Below are 17,674 nucleotides of genomic sequence, written 5' to 3' on the forward strand. Positions count from 1 at the left end.
TGTGTGTCTGTGTGTCTGTGTGTGTCTGTGTGTGTGTGTGTGTCTGTGTGTGTGTGTGTGTGTGTGTGTGTGTGTGTGTGTGTGTCGGTGGGCTTGTTTTACTGTATTCGTGGATTTCCATAACCGGGAGTCTAGTATACTTGTGGGGTCCCGACAGCTTTGTGGGGCCAAAATGCTGGACCTCCTCAAGTTTAAAGGGCTGTTTGAGGGTTAAGACTTGGTTTTAGGATTAGGGATAGAATTAGGTTATGGTTAAGGGTAGGGTAAGGGTTAAGGTTAGGCATTTAGTTGTGATGGTTAAGGTGAGGGTAAGGGTTAAGGTTAGGCATTTAGTTGTGATGGTTAAGGTGAAGGTAAGGGTTAAGGTTAGGCATTTAGTTGTGATGGTTAAGGTGAAGGTAAGGGTTAAGGTTAGGCATTTAGTTGTGATGGTTAAGGTGAAGGTAAGGGTTAAGGTTAGGCATTTAGTTGTGATGGTTAAGGTGAGGTAAGGGTTAAGGTTAGACATTTAGTTGTGATGGTTAAGGTTAGGGTAAGGGTTAAGGTTAGGCATTTAGTTGTGATGGTTAAGGTCGTAAGAAAGGTTAAGGTTAGGCATTTAGTTGTGATGGTTAAGGTTAGGGTAAGGGTTAAGGTTAGGCATTTAGTGGTGATGGTTAAGGTTAGGGTAAGGGTTAAGGTTAGGCATTTAGTTGTGATGGTTAAGGTTAGGGTAAGGGTTAAGGTTAGGCATTTATTTGTGATGGTTAAGGTTAGGGTAAGGGTTAAGGTTAGGCATTTAGTTGTGATGGTTAAGGTGAGGGTAAGGGTTAAGGTTAGGCATTTAGTTGTGATGGTTAAGGTGAGGGTAAGGGTTAAGGTTAGACATTTAGTTGTGATGGTTAAGGTGAGGGTAAGGGGCTAGGGAATGCATTATGTCAATGACAGGTCCCCACAAAGATAGTGCCACAAACCTGTGTGTGTCCGTCCAAAGCTTGTAGTTTTTCCCACCTCTCATTCAACTATAAATAGTTCCCGTATATATACACTGCTCAAAAAAATAAAGGGAACACTTCAACAACACAATGTAACTCCAAGTCAATCACACTTCTGTGAAATCAAACTGTCCACTTAGGAAGCAACACTGATTGACAATAAATGTCACATGCGGTTGTGCAAATGGAATAGACAACAGGTGGAAATTATAGGCAATTAGCAAGACACCCCCCAATAAAGGAGTGGTTCTGCAGGTGGTGACCACAGACCACTTCTCAGTTCCTCTGCTTCCTGGCTGATGTTTTGGTCACTTTTGAATGCTGGCGGTGCTTTCACTCTAGTGGTAGCATGAGACAGAGTCTACAATCCACACAAGTGGCTCAGGTAGTGCAGCTCATCCAGGATGGCACATCAATGCGAGCTGTGGCAAGGTTAGCTGTGTCTGTCAGCGTAGTGTCCAGAGCATGGAGGCGCTACCAGGAGACAGGCCAGTACATCAGGAGACGTGGAGGAGGCCGTAGGAGGGCAACAGCCCAGCAGCAGGACCGCTACCTCCGCCTCTGTGCAAGGAGGAGCAGGAGGAGCGCTGCCAGAGCCCTGCAGAATGACCTCCAGCAGGCCACAAGTGTGCGTGTGTCTGCTCAAACGGTCAGAAACAGACTCCATGAGGGTGGTATGAGGGCCCGACCTCCACAGGTGGGGGTTGTGCTTACAGCCCAACACCGTGCAGGACGTTTGGCATTTGCCAGAGAACACCAAGATTGGCAAATTCGCCGCTGGCGCCCTGTGCTCTTCACAGGTGAAAGCAGGTTCACACTGAGCACGTGTGACAGAGTCTGGAGTCGCCGTGGAAACGTTCTGCTGCCTGCAACATCCTCCAGCATGACCGGTTTGGCGCTGGGTCAGTAATGGTGTGGGGTGGCATTTCTTTGGGGGGGCCGCACAGCCCTCCATGTGCTCGCCAGAGGTAGCCTGACTGCCATTAGGTACCGAGATGAGATCCTCAGACCCCTTGTGAGACCATATGCTGGTGCGGTTGGCCCTGGGTTCCTCCTAATGCAAGACGATGCTAGACCTCATGTGGCTGGAGTGTGTCAGCAGTTCCTGCAAGAGGAAGGCATTGATGCTATGGACTGGCCCGCCCGTTCCCCAGACCTGAACCCACTTGAGCACATCTGGGACATTATGTCTCGCTCCATCCACCAACGCCACGTTGCACCACAGACTGTCCAGGAGTTGGCGGATGCTTTAGTCCAGGTCTGGGAGGAGATCCCTCAGGAGACCATGCGCCACCTCATCAGGAGCATGCCCAGGCATTGTAGGGAGGTCATACAGGCACGCGGAGGCCACACACACTACTGAGCCTCATTTTGACTTGTTTTAAGGACATTACATCAAAGTTGGATCAGCCTGTAGTGTGGTTTTCCACTTTAATTTTGAGTGTGACTCCAAATCCAGACCTCCATGGGTTGATACATTTGATTTCCATTGATCATTTTTGTGTGTTTTTGTTGTCAGCACATTCAACTATGTAAAGAAAAAAGTATTTAATAAGATTATTTCATTCATTCAGATCTAGGATGTGTTATTTTAGTGTTCCCTTTATTTTTTTTGAGCAGTGTATTTCATATTAGTGCTGGGCAATATATCGATGTTATACCAATATGGTGATATGAGACTTGATATTGTCTTAGATTTTGGATATTGTGATATGGTAAGTGTTGTCTTTTCCAGGTCTTACAGGCTGCATTACAGTAAAGTGATGTCATTTTCTGCTCTAGCTGTTATTGTCTCAGTCTGACATCCCTCTCTGCTCTCCCAGTGTCCTCCCACTACCCCGGCCTGGTCCAGACTCTGCCCGGCCTGGCCTCGCTGTCCCTCCCCGGCGGCGCCCGGCTGGGGTTCCCCCCCCACATGTCCGCTGGAGTCTCTGTCCTGCTGGTCAGCAACCTCAACCCCGAGGTGAGTCCACACACACACGAGCCGCCAAACAGCGTCCGGTCAGTGTAACACTTATATCAGTTAAATTCTCTAAGCACAAACGGACAGTTGGAAAAACAGAAAAATGGGTTTTCAAATATCCAGTTTTTCAATTTTTTTCTGCCTTGACAAATAAAAAAAAAAATTTGATCTTTAAACTGTTTTTCCAATTTTTCTGTTTTTTATTCAGAGGATCAGAAATTTAGAAAATTGCGTCTGCTACAATTATTCATAATACTGCCATGGTATTCTCTCCCTCTACTTTGTGGAACATGCAGGTTATTAACTGCATATGGAGCAAAAAACTGAAAGACTTTGGGGTCAGAGGTGCAGCTGATGGTTTCGAGTAGCTAGGCGATAAGAGGGAGAGAATACCATGGTAGTATTATGAATAATTGGAGCCCAGACACAATTTTGTAATTTTCTAAATTTCTGATCCTCTGAATAAAAACAGAAAATTGGAAAAACAGTTTAAAGATCAAATTCTTTTAACTTGTCAAGGTGGGAAAAAAAATGATAAATTGGATATTTGGGTCGGTGTAGGTCAGTGTAACTCTTATCAGTTCAATTTTCTAAGCACAAACGGACAGTTGGAAAAACAGAAAAATGGGTTTTCAAATATCCAGTTTTTCATTTTTTTTTCCACCTTGACAAATTAAAAAATTGGATCTTTAAACTGTTTTTCCAATTTTCTGTTTTTTATTCAGAGGATCAGAAATTTAGAAAATTACAAGATTGCATCTGAGCTCCAATTATTCATAATACTACCATGGTATTCTCTTCCTCGAAACCATCAGCTGCACCTCTGACCCCAAAGTCTATCATTTATTTAGTTTTTTGGTCCATATGCAGTTAATGAGCTGCATATTCTGCAAACTAGAGGGAGAGAATACCATGGCAGTATTGAATAATTGGAGCCCAGACACAATTTTGTAATTTTCTAAATTTCTGATCCTCTGAATAAAAAACAGAAAATTGGAAAAACAGTTTAAAGATCCAATTTTTTTTATTTGTCTAGGCAGAAAAAAAATGAAAAATTGGATATTTGAAAATCCATTTTTCTGTTTTTCCAACTGTCCTTTTGTGCTTGGAGAATTGAACTGATGAGAGTTACACTGACCTTCTCGGTTGGTTTCTGTCGCCTTTTTGTTGTCGCCTTTTTTCGACCTAACTTGGCGATTTGTAAAAGCGACAAAAAAAGTTACAAAATAAGTGACAGAAAGTTTGGTTCTGGGTGTAAAAATCCCGTTGATTTGGTGTTTTGAAAACCCTTGATTTTTGGATGGTTTCTAAAGATTAACTTGTAAACAAAAGCAAAAAGTACATGATGTTTTTACCTTTTTATCCCTTTTTACCTAGACTTCCTGTAATGTTTTTAATGCCTACACACACACAGAGACACAGACACACACAGTAACACACACACAGTAACACACACACAGTAACACACACACACACACAGTAACACACACACACACAGAGACACAGACACACACACACAGTAACACACACACACACACACACAGTAACACACACACACACACACACAGTAACAGACACACACACAGTAACACACACACACACACAGTAACAGACACACACACAGAGACACAGACACACACACACAGAGACACAGACACACACACACAGTAACACACACACACACACACACACACACACAGTAACACACACACACACACACAGTAACAGACACACACACAGAGACACAGACACACACACACACAGAGACACAGACACACACACACACATACAGAGACAGACACACACACACACACACACACACAGAGACACACACACACAGACACACAGACACACACACACACACAGACACACACACACACACACAGAGACACAGACAGACACACACACACACACACACACACAGAGAGAGACAGACACAGAGACACACACACACACACACACACACACACACACATAGTAACACACACACTCTCTCTCCTCTGCAAAGGTAATTAACCTCCTGATTGACCCCTCACCTGTCTGTTTCTCTCCCCTTTTTTAATTGGTTACCATGGAATCGCCTGGGACCCTCCCACCTTTACCTGTCCTGTCCCTCCTGCTGTCTCTAAAGAGAGTTACGCCCCACTGCCTCTTTATTCTCTTCGGTACGTTGTCACCTGATTGGTCTGATTTTAACTTCATGTTTGGTTGATTTATTTTTTTCTTTTTTCATTTGTTTTTTTTCCTGTTTTTAATGAGGAGAAATGAATGAATGAATGTCTGCTGGTTTTGTCAGATTTTGTGTGTTGATTTGAGTTCATTCACAATATTTGCAGCTTTAGATTTGACTTTAAGAAGAGTTTTTCACACCCGGAAGAACACAGACTCAAAGTGAAGAACATTTAGAAATAGAAAAGAATAAATATGAACGTTTAAATCAAGATGGGAGAGACGTTCCTTAGTAAAAGACGACGTTTCACCAGGAATCTGCGGACGCAGAACTTTCCACAGATTTGACCAAATTTAAATATACGTCAGGATATTAACACATCTCCACTCCGTGCAGAAAAACTATAATTTTCATTCTGGATCACCCCAAAATAACAGCCGAAAACTGACTGAGAAAACAGCCGAAAACTGACCGAAAAACCAGCCACAAACTGACCGAAAAACCAGCCACAAACTGACCCGGAAAAACCAGCCGAAAACTGACCGAAAAACCAGCCACAAACTGACTGGAGAAACCAGCCGAAAACTGACCCAAAAAACAACCGAAAACTGACTGAGAAACCAGCCGAAAACTGACCCAAAAAACAGCCGAAAACTGACTGAGAAACCAGCCGAAAACTGACCGAAAAAACAGCCGAAAACTGACTGAGAAACCAGCCGAAAACTGACCGAAAAAACAGCCGAAAACTGACTGAGAAACCAGCCACAAACTGACTGAGAAACCAGCCGAAAACTGACCAACAAAACAGCCGAAAACTGACTGAAAAACCAGCCGAAAACTGACCAAAAAAACAGCCGAAAACTGACTGAGAAACCAGCCGAAAACTGACCAAAAAAACAGCCGAAAACTGACCGAAAAACCAGCCACAAACTGACTGAAAAACCAGCCGAAAACTGACCGAAAAACCAGCCACAAACTGACCGAAAAACCAGCCACAAACTGACTAAAAAAACAGCCGAAAACTGACTGAGAAAACAGCCGAAAACTGACTGAGAAAACAGCCGAAAACTGACCGAAAACAAGCCACAAACTGACCAAAAAAACAGCCGAAAACTGACTGAGAAAACAGCCGAAAACTGACCGAAAACAAGCCACAAACTGACCAAAAAAACAGCTGAAAACTGACTGAGAAACCAGCCGAAAACTGACCAAAAAAACAGCCGAAAACTGACCGAAAAACCAGCCACAAACTGACTGAAAAACCAGCCGAAAACTGACCAAAAAAACAGCTGAAAACTGACTGAGAAACCAGCCGAAAACTGACCGAAAAACCAGCCACAAACTGACTAAAAAAACAGCCGAAAACTGACTAAAAAACCAGCCGAAAACTGACCGAAAAAATATATATCTCCAGATTCTGTTTATTCAGGCATTTTTGTCCCTTTAAAAAAATTAAGTCCCTTTTGATGCTTTTCTTTGCCATTTATGTCTCCTTTTTTCAACGTTTTTGGTGCTTTTTCCACCATTTTGTAATTTTGTGTCTTATCTTTAGCTTATCTTTACTCAGTGGGACGCCCGGCGCCCCTAGCGTTTGCCTATCCTGCCGACACCACGCCCGGCGCCCCTAGCGCTTGCCTATCCTGCCGACACCACGCCCGGCGCCCCTAGCGCTTGCCTATCCTGCCGACACCACGCCCGGCGCTTAGCTGCCTATCCTGCCGACCACCACCGCCTAGCGCTGCTTTTTATCCCTGCCGACACCACACCCGGCTCTAGCGCTTGCCTATCCTGCCGACACCAGCCGGCTTTGCCTATCCTGCCACACCACCGGGCCTAGCCTTTGCCTATCCTGCGCATACCACGCGCTTAGCTTGCCTATCCTGCCGACACCAGCACTGCCTAGCTGCCTATCCTGCCGACACCACGCCCGGCGCCCCTAGCGCTTGCCTATCCTGCCGACACCACGCCCGGCGCCCCTAGCGCTTGCCTATCCTGCCGACACCACGCCCGGCGCCCCTAGCGCTTGCCTATCCTGCCGACACCACGCCCGGCGCCCCTAGCGCTTGCCTATCCTGCCGACACCACGCCCGGCGCCCCTAGCGCTTGCCTATCCTGCCGACACCACGCCCGGCCGGCCCTCTGAACGCCTCTCAGTCCCAGGCTTTAGAGTTTAGTCGTGGTGCTTGAATGCGACCGATTCTTGTCCTCCGAGCTGCATGTGTTGTGTGTTTCATCTGATTCCAGTGAAGTCTCAGGTTCTGAGTTTGCATGCCGGGCCTCTTTCAGTTTGCATGTCCTCGGTGCTGAATCGGCTGCTCGCCGACACTCCCACAATTCATAGCTCAGAGCTCCTACACGGTGTAATCGGCTATTTTGATTTCCTCTGATCCTTACACCTAATTTCCTCACTTCATTTCCTGTGTTTAAACCTCCGGAAGCTCCGGCCTTTTAAATTTAAAACTCCCAAATGTGTCAGCGTTGGTTCCCTGGTTCAAGACCAGAGGTGTCCAACTCGACCTCACGAAGGCCCACGCTGGAACGTAAGGGCGAACTCCCACTAGGGCTGGGCGATATGGACCAAAAGTCATATCCCGATATATTTAGGCTGAATATCGATATATACGATATATATCCCGATATTTTTTTTCCGCAAAGTGAGAGCAAATGTTCAGTCAAAGCCAAATATGACAAGTAGTTTCATAGAAACCGTTGCAAAATCAAATGAATAAATAATAAACAGGTTTCTTCACCTGGTTCATGATTAAATGCTCAGCTGTTCAAATAACAATAAAATGTAAACATAAATACTGTATAACAATATTTATACTTTTTTATTTATTTTTTTTAAATCAAAGCTCCATAAGGTGCACATTTACATTAATAAAAATCTTAAATAAAAAGCCTATAAAATAAAGGAGGCCAATCCAAAAGGAGTCAGCAGCTTGCATGGAGCAAGGATCAAAATTTGAACTTTATTGATATTTATTTATGAACATTTATTAGAGGATCAACCCCATGAGATGCAACATCTCATTTTCATGGGGGTCCTCAGGATCACGTCCAAACAACAGAATAGCAGAACAGAGTAGATGCAATCAAATAAAAATAAAAATGTAATCATAACAATAATAAAAAACACGCATGCCCGCACACACACACACACACACACACACACACACACACACACACACACACACACACACAAGCTCTCACTATCCCTACCCCCATCCCCATCACATGTAAAATGTTTGAGAAACAACTGATGTAACATATAACACAATAATCCCAAATATAACTCACAAAATCAACATTACTATGTAAATTTATGTACATTAGCACATTCGCATATATGCGATATGGTCTAATTCCATATCTCATTTAAAAATATATTGATATATTTTTTTATATATCGATATATCGCCCAGCCCCCAAAACTGCGCTGTCGAGCACTCGCACTGCAGCAAAACCGTCCAGGGCCAGAGCACGCTTACACCACTACAAAGCCCCTTCATCTGTCAGGTCAGCACCAGACCGGGCGCCTTTAGCGATCACACTGATGCCTATTGGCCGAGTCCAACCGAACCGGTTTAGAGTAAACAGCTGGACCGCAAACAGCCCGGGCCCAGTACGGAGTGATCACACACCTTGTACCTGGACAACATTTTACATTACATGTTACATTACATGTCATTTAGCTGACTCTTTTATCCAAAGCGACTTAACGTTTTGCCATTTATGTCAGAGGTCGCACGCCTCTGGAGCTACTAGGGGTTAAGTGTCTTGCTCAGGGACTCATTGGTTGATGTATCTCAGTGGGAATCGAACCCGGGTCTCCCACGCCAAAGGCACGTGTCCTATCTACTGCGCCATCGTTGAAACGATAATAAAAAATGGCCACAGTAACTTTTTTTATTTTTTTATTTTTTTAACGACAAAAACTTGGAAAAAGACGGTAGAAAGTAGGGCTGCCACCTCTTAGTCGATTAGTCGACTAATCGGTCGTTTTGGTCTTAGTCGACTAAGATTTCTTTAGTCGATTTAGTCATTTTTTATGCTTATTCGTGCTTAATTACTCATTTCCAAGAAACTCATGAGCACATTTGTGGTAAACACAAGATTTAAAGTGGTGCTTTTGCAAGATTAATTGTGGAGAAACTCAGTTTTACAGATGGTTAATTAACTACATTTATATTGTGCTTTTCTAGTCTTAACCACCTCTCAAAGCGCACAGCTCTGTCAATTAAAATCAACTAATCGATTAGTCGACAAAATCGTATAAGTGTTAGTCGACTAAGAAGTTCTTTAGTCGAGGACAGCCCTAGTAGAAAGAAGGAAGCAAGAATAGGTTGAAAATAGTAACTAAAACTTATTTTTTTAAACGCAGTAGAAAGAAGTCAACACTAAGGCGACAAAAGTGACAAAAAAATGTGAAAAATATATTTGAAAAAAGTGACAAAAACTGTGAAGAAAAATAGACCGAAGAAAGGCAAGAATAGGTCAAAACAAATGACAAAACCTTTAAAAAAAAAGTTGACAAACTTCAAAAACAGCGACAAAAACTTTGAAAAAAGCGACAAAGTTGGAGAAAATAAAGCCAGTACAAGTAACTACAGCCTTGTAACTGAAGACAGTTTTGGTCACCTACCCCATGCAGGCCTCCAGAGTACCCCTAGAGGGACACTGGCCTAGTCCAACCCAACCCAACCGTGCCCAGGCGCGCCTCTTTCAAGCGGGCCAGGACCCGGTTTAGAGTAAACAGCAACCAGCCCGGGCCCGGTACGGAGTGATCACACCAGTCACACCAACCGTACTTTGGGGTCAAACGTTTAGCAAATCAAGCGAAACCTAGATTTCATTTTTAACAACAGCTCCCCACACCGACAGCAACCCGTTCCACAGCCTGAATATAAAAACTCTGTTCTGGGAGTCTCCAAGTCGGAAAATCTGCCAAATTCTGCTCTGAGTTTTACGTCTTCGTTTGGTCCACAAGTAGCCGAAAAAACAGTTACAAAAACATTGAAAAAAAGCACCAAAAGTGTGAGACAGGACAGTGGGCCTTGAGTTTGACAGGTGTGGTTTATGATAAGGGTCAGGGCTTGGGCTGGTTGGTTCCCAGAGTGTAGCTTTACCTGTTGGTCTTTGTGTCTGTATGAAGAATTTAACCTGTGTGTGTGTGTGTGTGTGTGTGTGTGTGTGTGTGTGTGTGTGTGTGTTAAGGTGTTTACGGCGACGTGATGAGAGTGAAGATTCTGTTCAACAAGAAGGAGAACGCTCTGGTTCAGATGTCGGACTGCACACAGGCTCAGCTAGGTAACCTCCCACACACACACACACTCAGCTAGGTAACCTCCCACACACACACACACTCAGCTAGGTAACCTCCCACACACACACACACACACACACTCAGCTAGGTAACCTCCCACACACACACACACACACACTCAGCTAGGTAACCTCCCACACACACACACACACACACTCAGCTAGGTAACCTCCCAACACACACACACACTCAGCTAGGTAACCTCCCACACACACACACACACACACTCAGCTAGGTAACCTCACACACACACACTCAGCTAGGTAACCCCACACACACACACTCAGCTAGGTAACCTCACACACACACACTCAGCTAGGTAACCTCACACACACACACTCAGCTAGGTAACCTCACACACACACACTCAGCTAGGTAACCTCACACACACACACTCAGCTAGGTAACCTCCCACACACACACACACTCAGCTAGGTAACACCCACACACACTCAGCTAGGTAATGTCCCGCACACACACTCAGCTAGGTAATGTCCCGCACACACACTCAGCTAGGTAACCTCCCACACACACACACACACACACACTCAGCTAGGTAACCTCCCACACACACACTCAGCTAGGTAACCTCCCACACACACACTCAGCTAGGTAACCTCCCACACACACACTCAGCTAGGTAACCTCCCCACACACACACTCAGCTACGTAACCTCCCACACACAAAAACCAGCTAGATAACCTCCACACACACACACTCAGCTACGTAACCTCCACACACACACACACTCAGCTAGATAACCTCCAACACACACACACTCAGCTAGGTAACCTCCCACACACACACACACACACACTCAGCTAGGTAACCTCCCCCACACACACACACTCAGCTAGGTAACCTCCCACACACACACACACTCAGCTAGACTCAGCTAGGTAACCTCCCACACACACACACACACTCAGCTAGGTAACCTCCCACACACACACACACACTCAGCTAGGTAACTTCCCACACACAGGCTCAGCTAGGTAATGTTCCACACACACACTCAGCTAGGTAACCTCCCACACACACACTCAGCTAGGTAACCTCCCACACACACACACACACACACACACTCAGCTAGGTAACCTCCCACACACACACTCAGCTAGGTAACCTCCCACACACACACACTCAGCTAGGTAACCTCCCCCACACACACACTCAGCTACGTAACCTCCCACACACACACACTCAGCTAGATAACCTCCAACACACACACTCAGCTAGGTAACCTCCCACACACACACACACACTCAGCTAGGTAACCTCCCACACACACACTCAGCTAGGTAACCTCTCACACACACACACACTCAGCTAGGTAACCTCCCCCACACACACACACTCAGCTAGGTAACCTCCCCCACACACACACACACACTCAGCTAGGTAACCTCCCCCCACACACACACACTCAGCTAGGTAACCTCCCACACACAGGCTCAGCTAGGTAACTTCCCACACACAGGCTCAGCTAGGTAATGTTCCACACACACACTCAGCTAGGTAACCTCCCACACACACACTCAGCTAGGTAATGTTCCACACACACACTCAGCTAGGTAACATCCCACACACACACACACACACACAAACACACACACTCAGCTAGGTAACATCCCACACACACTCACTCAGCTAGGTAACCTCCCACACACACACACACACACACTCAGCTAGGTAACCTCCCACACAGGCTCGGTGCCATCTGCAGCTCTGTGGCAGCAGATAAGTGACTTCTCTACGCTAGTGTCCTTCTTCTGGGGCCTCTTTTGATAAGATGCATACCACAACTTTATCCCTGACCTGTCTGGTATGTTCCTTGGGCTTCATGATACTGTTTGTTCACTCTAACAAACCTCTGAGACCTTCACAGAACAGCTGTATTCATACTGAGATTAGATTACACACAGCTGGACTCTGTTTACTATTTACCTGACTTCTGAAGGCAATTGGTTGCACTAGATTTTATTTAGGGGTATCAGAGGAAAGGGGGCTGAATTATTTTTGCAAATTTGAAAGCCATGTATCATTTTCCTTCCACTTCACAATTGAAATGAAATACATTTAAGTTTGTGGTTGTAACGTGACAACATGTGGGAAAGTTCAAAGGGGTATGAATACTTTTTGCTGCAAGCCTCTGTATATTTCAGTTTCATATTATTCATCTTGGATTTTAAAAGAGATTCTCCAGTTGTACAAGGTTCCATCTAACCTGCTGTGCTGTGAAAACTATCAATGTCTACATCAAGAATTGTAAAAGCAGTTACATGTACTCCACAGACTCTCCAGTCAAGATACATTTCATTCAGATATCTGCATGGGAGAGAGGGAGCCCCTTTTGAAAAGACACTGGGTTGAGTGCAGAATACACTAGGGCTGTGCTCGATTGAAGAAATTAGTCGACTAACACTCATTCAACTGTATCGACTAATCGATTAGTTGATTTAATCGACAGATCTGTAAATCTGAGTTTCTCCGCAAAGAGTCATGCAAAAGCACCACTTTAATTCTTGTGTTTACCAGAGATGTGCTCGTACGTTTCTTGGAAATAAGTCATTCAGCATGAAAAAAAGCTTCAGACATGACTAATGGACTAAAGAGATCTAAGTTGACTGAGACCAAAACCACCGATTAGTCGACTAATCGGCTAAGAGGGAGCAGCTCTAGAATATACAGTATGTGCATGGAGTGGTTTCTTCCAGTCATAAACCTGAGCAGCGTTCTTCACCTTCGTCTTTCCTTGCAGCCATGAGCCACCTGAGCGGCCAGCAGCTGCACGGGAAACCTCTGCGCATCACGCCGTCCAAACACACCAGCGTTCAGCTTCCCCGCGAAGGCCACGAGGACCAAGGTCTGACAAAAGACTACAGCAACTCCCCACTGCACCGCTTCAAGAAGCCGGGCTCCAAAAACTACTCAAACATCTTCCCACCTTCTGCCACTCTGCACCTCTCCAACATCCCGTAAGTCCATCCAACCTGCAGAATCGGAGGAAAGAAACCATCATCCTGTAGTCCAGGGGCCTCCAACAAGTGTGGTTTTATTTCAGTTAGCCTAATAAAAATCTGCCTGCCTCTATGGGAATCTAACATAGGGGTGTACTGACTTATGCCCCCTGTGTTTTAAGGAAGAACATTTATTTATTCACGATATATTATTCATTCACAAAGAAAATTGCTGTCCTTAAAGGTTGGATTTTTCCTAATTTTCTTTAATTAAGGCATTAAGATCAATTTCCAAAAGATGATTGTTTTATTCCTCTTTTTAGTCAACTTAAGCATGGGTTCATAACCTTATGCTGAGCACTGTAGCTGTCAAGCTACCGGTAGCTCAAGAGCAGGTTTCCAGCAGCCATTAGGTTGACAAACTGAGACCCAAAATGACCACGATATTAAAAGTGAGGGAGCTAACTTTGTGGGCCATAGAAGTGTTAAGTGGTCATGTTTTCTTGGACCCTGATGGGGAATATTTTCAGTAATGTAGCTCGAACTTTGTGGGCTAAAAGAAGTATAAAATAGGCATGAAGCTTGACGTGAAGTGAAGATTATTCATAAGCTTTGGGTATTGCAATTTCATACGTGTCCAAACAGTATCTTCATTCACCTTATTAAATAAATGAAGTACGATGTGATGCAAGTAGCTCTTTGCCACTTTGAGTTTTTTTTTAAAGTAGCCCTTAGATAAAGAAAGGTTGGAGACCCCTGATGTTAGTCCATACCATATTCATACCTGCAACTTTCCTTTTAACCTTTTGTGTTTGTAGCCCGTCTGTGGTTGAGGACGACCTCAAGATGCTGTTTTCCACCTCAGGAGCTATGGTCAAGGCCTTCAAGTTCTTCCAGTGAGTCCTTTCGTTTACGTTCTCTACCTCTCAGACTGCCCTCTTTCATCCCAAAGTCACCCTGTCTTTGTTCTGAAACACACATCCTTTGTCCTGAACTCTTATCCTTGCCTTAAAGTTCCTTTTCTTATTCTGAAATTCCCGTTTTGTCCCGCCCAACAGCCCATGTCGTCATATTTTACCCCTGTCCTTGTCCTAGAGTTGCAGACTTTGCCCTAAGCAGAAGCATGCATCCTCCTCTTCATTCTTGCCCTAAAGCCTTTGTGTAGCCCCTGATGTTGTCCAAAAGCCCTTATTCTTTCCTGAAGCCTTCCTTATAGTCCTAAAACCTTGATTCCTGCCCTTAAGTCCTTATCCTTTGCCCAGAACTCGTAATTCTTGCCCTGCAACTATCGTCTGGAAGCCTTCTTCCTTGCCCTGTCCTGAAACAGTCATTCATGCCTTGTCCCAAAGCCCTTCCTTAAGGTCACATGGACATCCTGTATACAGTGTTTTCCCTTCGGTTTGTGGAAGACTTAGGTACACATATTTGGCGGGCGGTTTAGGTACATGTTCCTGTAAAGCAGGGGTGTCAAACTCAATTTCCCTAAGGGCCACACTGGAAAAAGAGAATCGCACCAAGGGCCAGACATGTACAGTTTATTAACATGCTTTTATTTCATTGAAAAAGTCAAATAACTTTGACTCAATTATTCCATGTCTCATATAGTCTTATCACTCACAGTTTGGTCCACATAAAGACCTGAAAAAGTCAGCAAAAAAGTTCCAAAACCATCCTAGAATTTAGCAAATCGAGCAAAACAATGATTACATTTTCTAAGTAGGCTACCACCCAGCTGACCCACAACAAGCTCTTTCTCAGCCTGAATATTAAACTCTCTGCTTCCAGGGGAATTTCTGAGTCTCAAAGTCGGCAAATTTGCTAAAATTCTGCGTTGAGTGTGGCGTAATTGCAAGTTCAAAAACAGTTTCCCATGTTTTTGGTTTGGCGCACAACTAGGCGGGCCAAAATTAATTGTGAAGCTAAATTGATATGCGGGGCGGATCAGAACGTGAGATGGGCCAGATTTGGCCCACGGGCCACGAGTTTGACATCTCTCTCTCTCTCTCTCTCTCTCTCTGTGTGTGTGTGTGTGTGTGTGTCCATAATTATCGTTAGTTGCAGCTGTTCAACAGTTCAAAGGGGGGATGATTATTGTAAAAAGCTTGAGAACTACTGGTATAAAGAGTCTGAAAACATGGTGTTGGTTTCTCCCTCCCAGGAAGGACCACAAGATGGCGCTGATCCAGATGGGCTCGGTGGAAGAGGCCGTCGAGGCCCTCATCGAGTTCCACAACCACGACCTGGGAGAGAACCACCACCTGAGGGTCTCCTTCTCCAAATCCTCCATCTGAGCCTCCAAGGCCCACCAGGGGTCCACTACACTCCTCATCATTCCGACGCATGTCCAAAAACCCCACCGGAAAAGCCTGGTGTGCATGATGTTAAATTATTTTTGTGAGCTCATTTTGAAGTTCTTTGCCTTCAAAGAGGATTAGGGTCATTGTAAGAAACACTAGAAGTCAGAAGTCTGGATTTAATGTCAGTGAAAGTCTGGGAATAAAGTCAGGATTATTAGTTTGTCAGCATTTCTTTTGGAATAACCCGAAAATTATCAAGATTATAGTCAAAATTTGGACTATGATCGTTCGTATATTTGTGTCCTTTTTAAAGCCACTCTTGCCTTTTTGACTTTATTCCCAGGATTAAGGAATTAAAGTCACTCGTCTGAGGTCATTTTTTTCGGTAACGTCAACAAACATTTCGGCTACATTGACCGCGTGGCGTCTGCGGACCGTTGGCGGAGCGGACGTGCTGCTCTTTTTAACCGCCTCCACCTTGCAGCGCCGCACGGCGAAGGATTGTGAGAGTCACAGGCGAGATGGAGAGCTTTCCCTCTGGGATCGTTTGTCGTTTCTTCAGTTTGTTTTTTTGGAGCCGGCACGGAGCTGAAAAACATATAAAACTAATATCAGAGGAAACGAGAACTAAAAACGTAATTAAATCGCTTCCTGTGTATCGGTAGTTTAATTATAAAGAAATATAGACACTTTATGATCCTTCTGTCTCTCTCTCTCTCTCTCTCCCTCCTCTCTCTCTCTCTCTCTCTCTCTCTCTCTCTCTCTCTCTCTGTGTGTGTATGTGTCTCTCTCTCTCTCTGTGTGTGTGTGTGTGTGTGTGGCCCTTCACACACACACACACACACACAGGCACACACACACACACACACACACCTCACGTAAAAAAAACAAATAGACTGTCCTGTTTTTAAGCCTGTAGAGCAGATCTCCGCAGAGCAGACGCACCACTACGCTGCTCTCTGTCTGTGGTCGCCAGTTTCATGTATTATAAGCGTTCACTTAGCAGGGCACACCGCGGCCTAGCAGGGCACACCACGGCCTAGCAGGACATACTGTGGCGTAGCAGGGCACACCGCGGGCTAGCAGGACATACTGTGGCGTAGCAGGGCACACCGCGGCCTAGCAGGACATACTGTGGCGTAGCAGGGCACACCGCGGCGTAGCAGGGCACACCGCGGCCTAGCAGGGCACACCGCGGCCTAGCCTGACATACTGTGGCGTAGCAGGGCACACCGCGGCCTAGCAGGACATACTGTGGCGTAGCAGGGCACACCGCGGCCTAGCAGGACATACTGTGGCATAGCAGGGCACACCGCGGCCTAGCAGGACATACTGTGGCATAGCAGGGCACACCGCGGCCTAGCAGGACACACCACGGCCTAGCAGGACACACCGCGGCCTAGCAGGACATACTGTGGCGTAGCAGGACATACCGTGGCGTAGCAGGGCACACCGCGGCCTAGCAGGACATACTGTGGCCTAGCAGGACATACCGTGGCCTAGCAGGACATAATTGCATGAAGTAGGGACATAGCTACCGCAGCTAGCAGGAATACCGTATAACATACCGCCCGCCTAGCAGGACATACTGTGGCGTAGCAGGACACACCGCGGCCTAGCAGGGCATACTGTGGCATAGCAGGACATACCGCGGCCTAGCAGGACATACCGTGGCGTAGCAGGGCATCAAGCAGGACCGCTGCGGCAGCTGCAACCAATCCTCCGCAGATGTTACGCTGCAATGTAGCCGGCCCGTTAACTTCTTGAAATTCCGACTTTACTAACTCAGATTCCTTCCTTTAACGTCAGATTCCCAGTTCTCCTGTGGACCTAATCCTCTCCTTTTGAAAGTTTTCCCCGTTTGATACGGCGCTAGTGTCTTTAAAGGAACACCCCGACTTATTGGGAGTATATCTTATTCACCGTACCACCCCAGAGTAAGACAAGTCCATACAGACCCTTCTCATCTCAGTGCGTGCTGTA

The 17,674-nt window shown here is 45.5% G+C and overlaps 1 pseudogene; it reads left to right on the forward strand.

Moving 5' to 3' along the window:
• The window catches only part of LOC120565440, a 24,439-nt pseudogene extending 8,389 nt beyond the window's left edge, over positions 1–16,050 (forward strand).
• The last annotated feature ends 1,624 nt before the right edge of the window (positions 16,051–17,674 follow it).

Source organism: Perca fluviatilis, chromosome 9 (genome assembly GCF_010015445.1).
Source record: "Perca fluviatilis chromosome 9, GENO_Pfluv_1.0, whole genome shotgun sequence".
NCBI classification, from domain to species: Eukaryota; Metazoa; Chordata; class Actinopteri; order Perciformes; family Percidae; genus Perca; species Perca fluviatilis.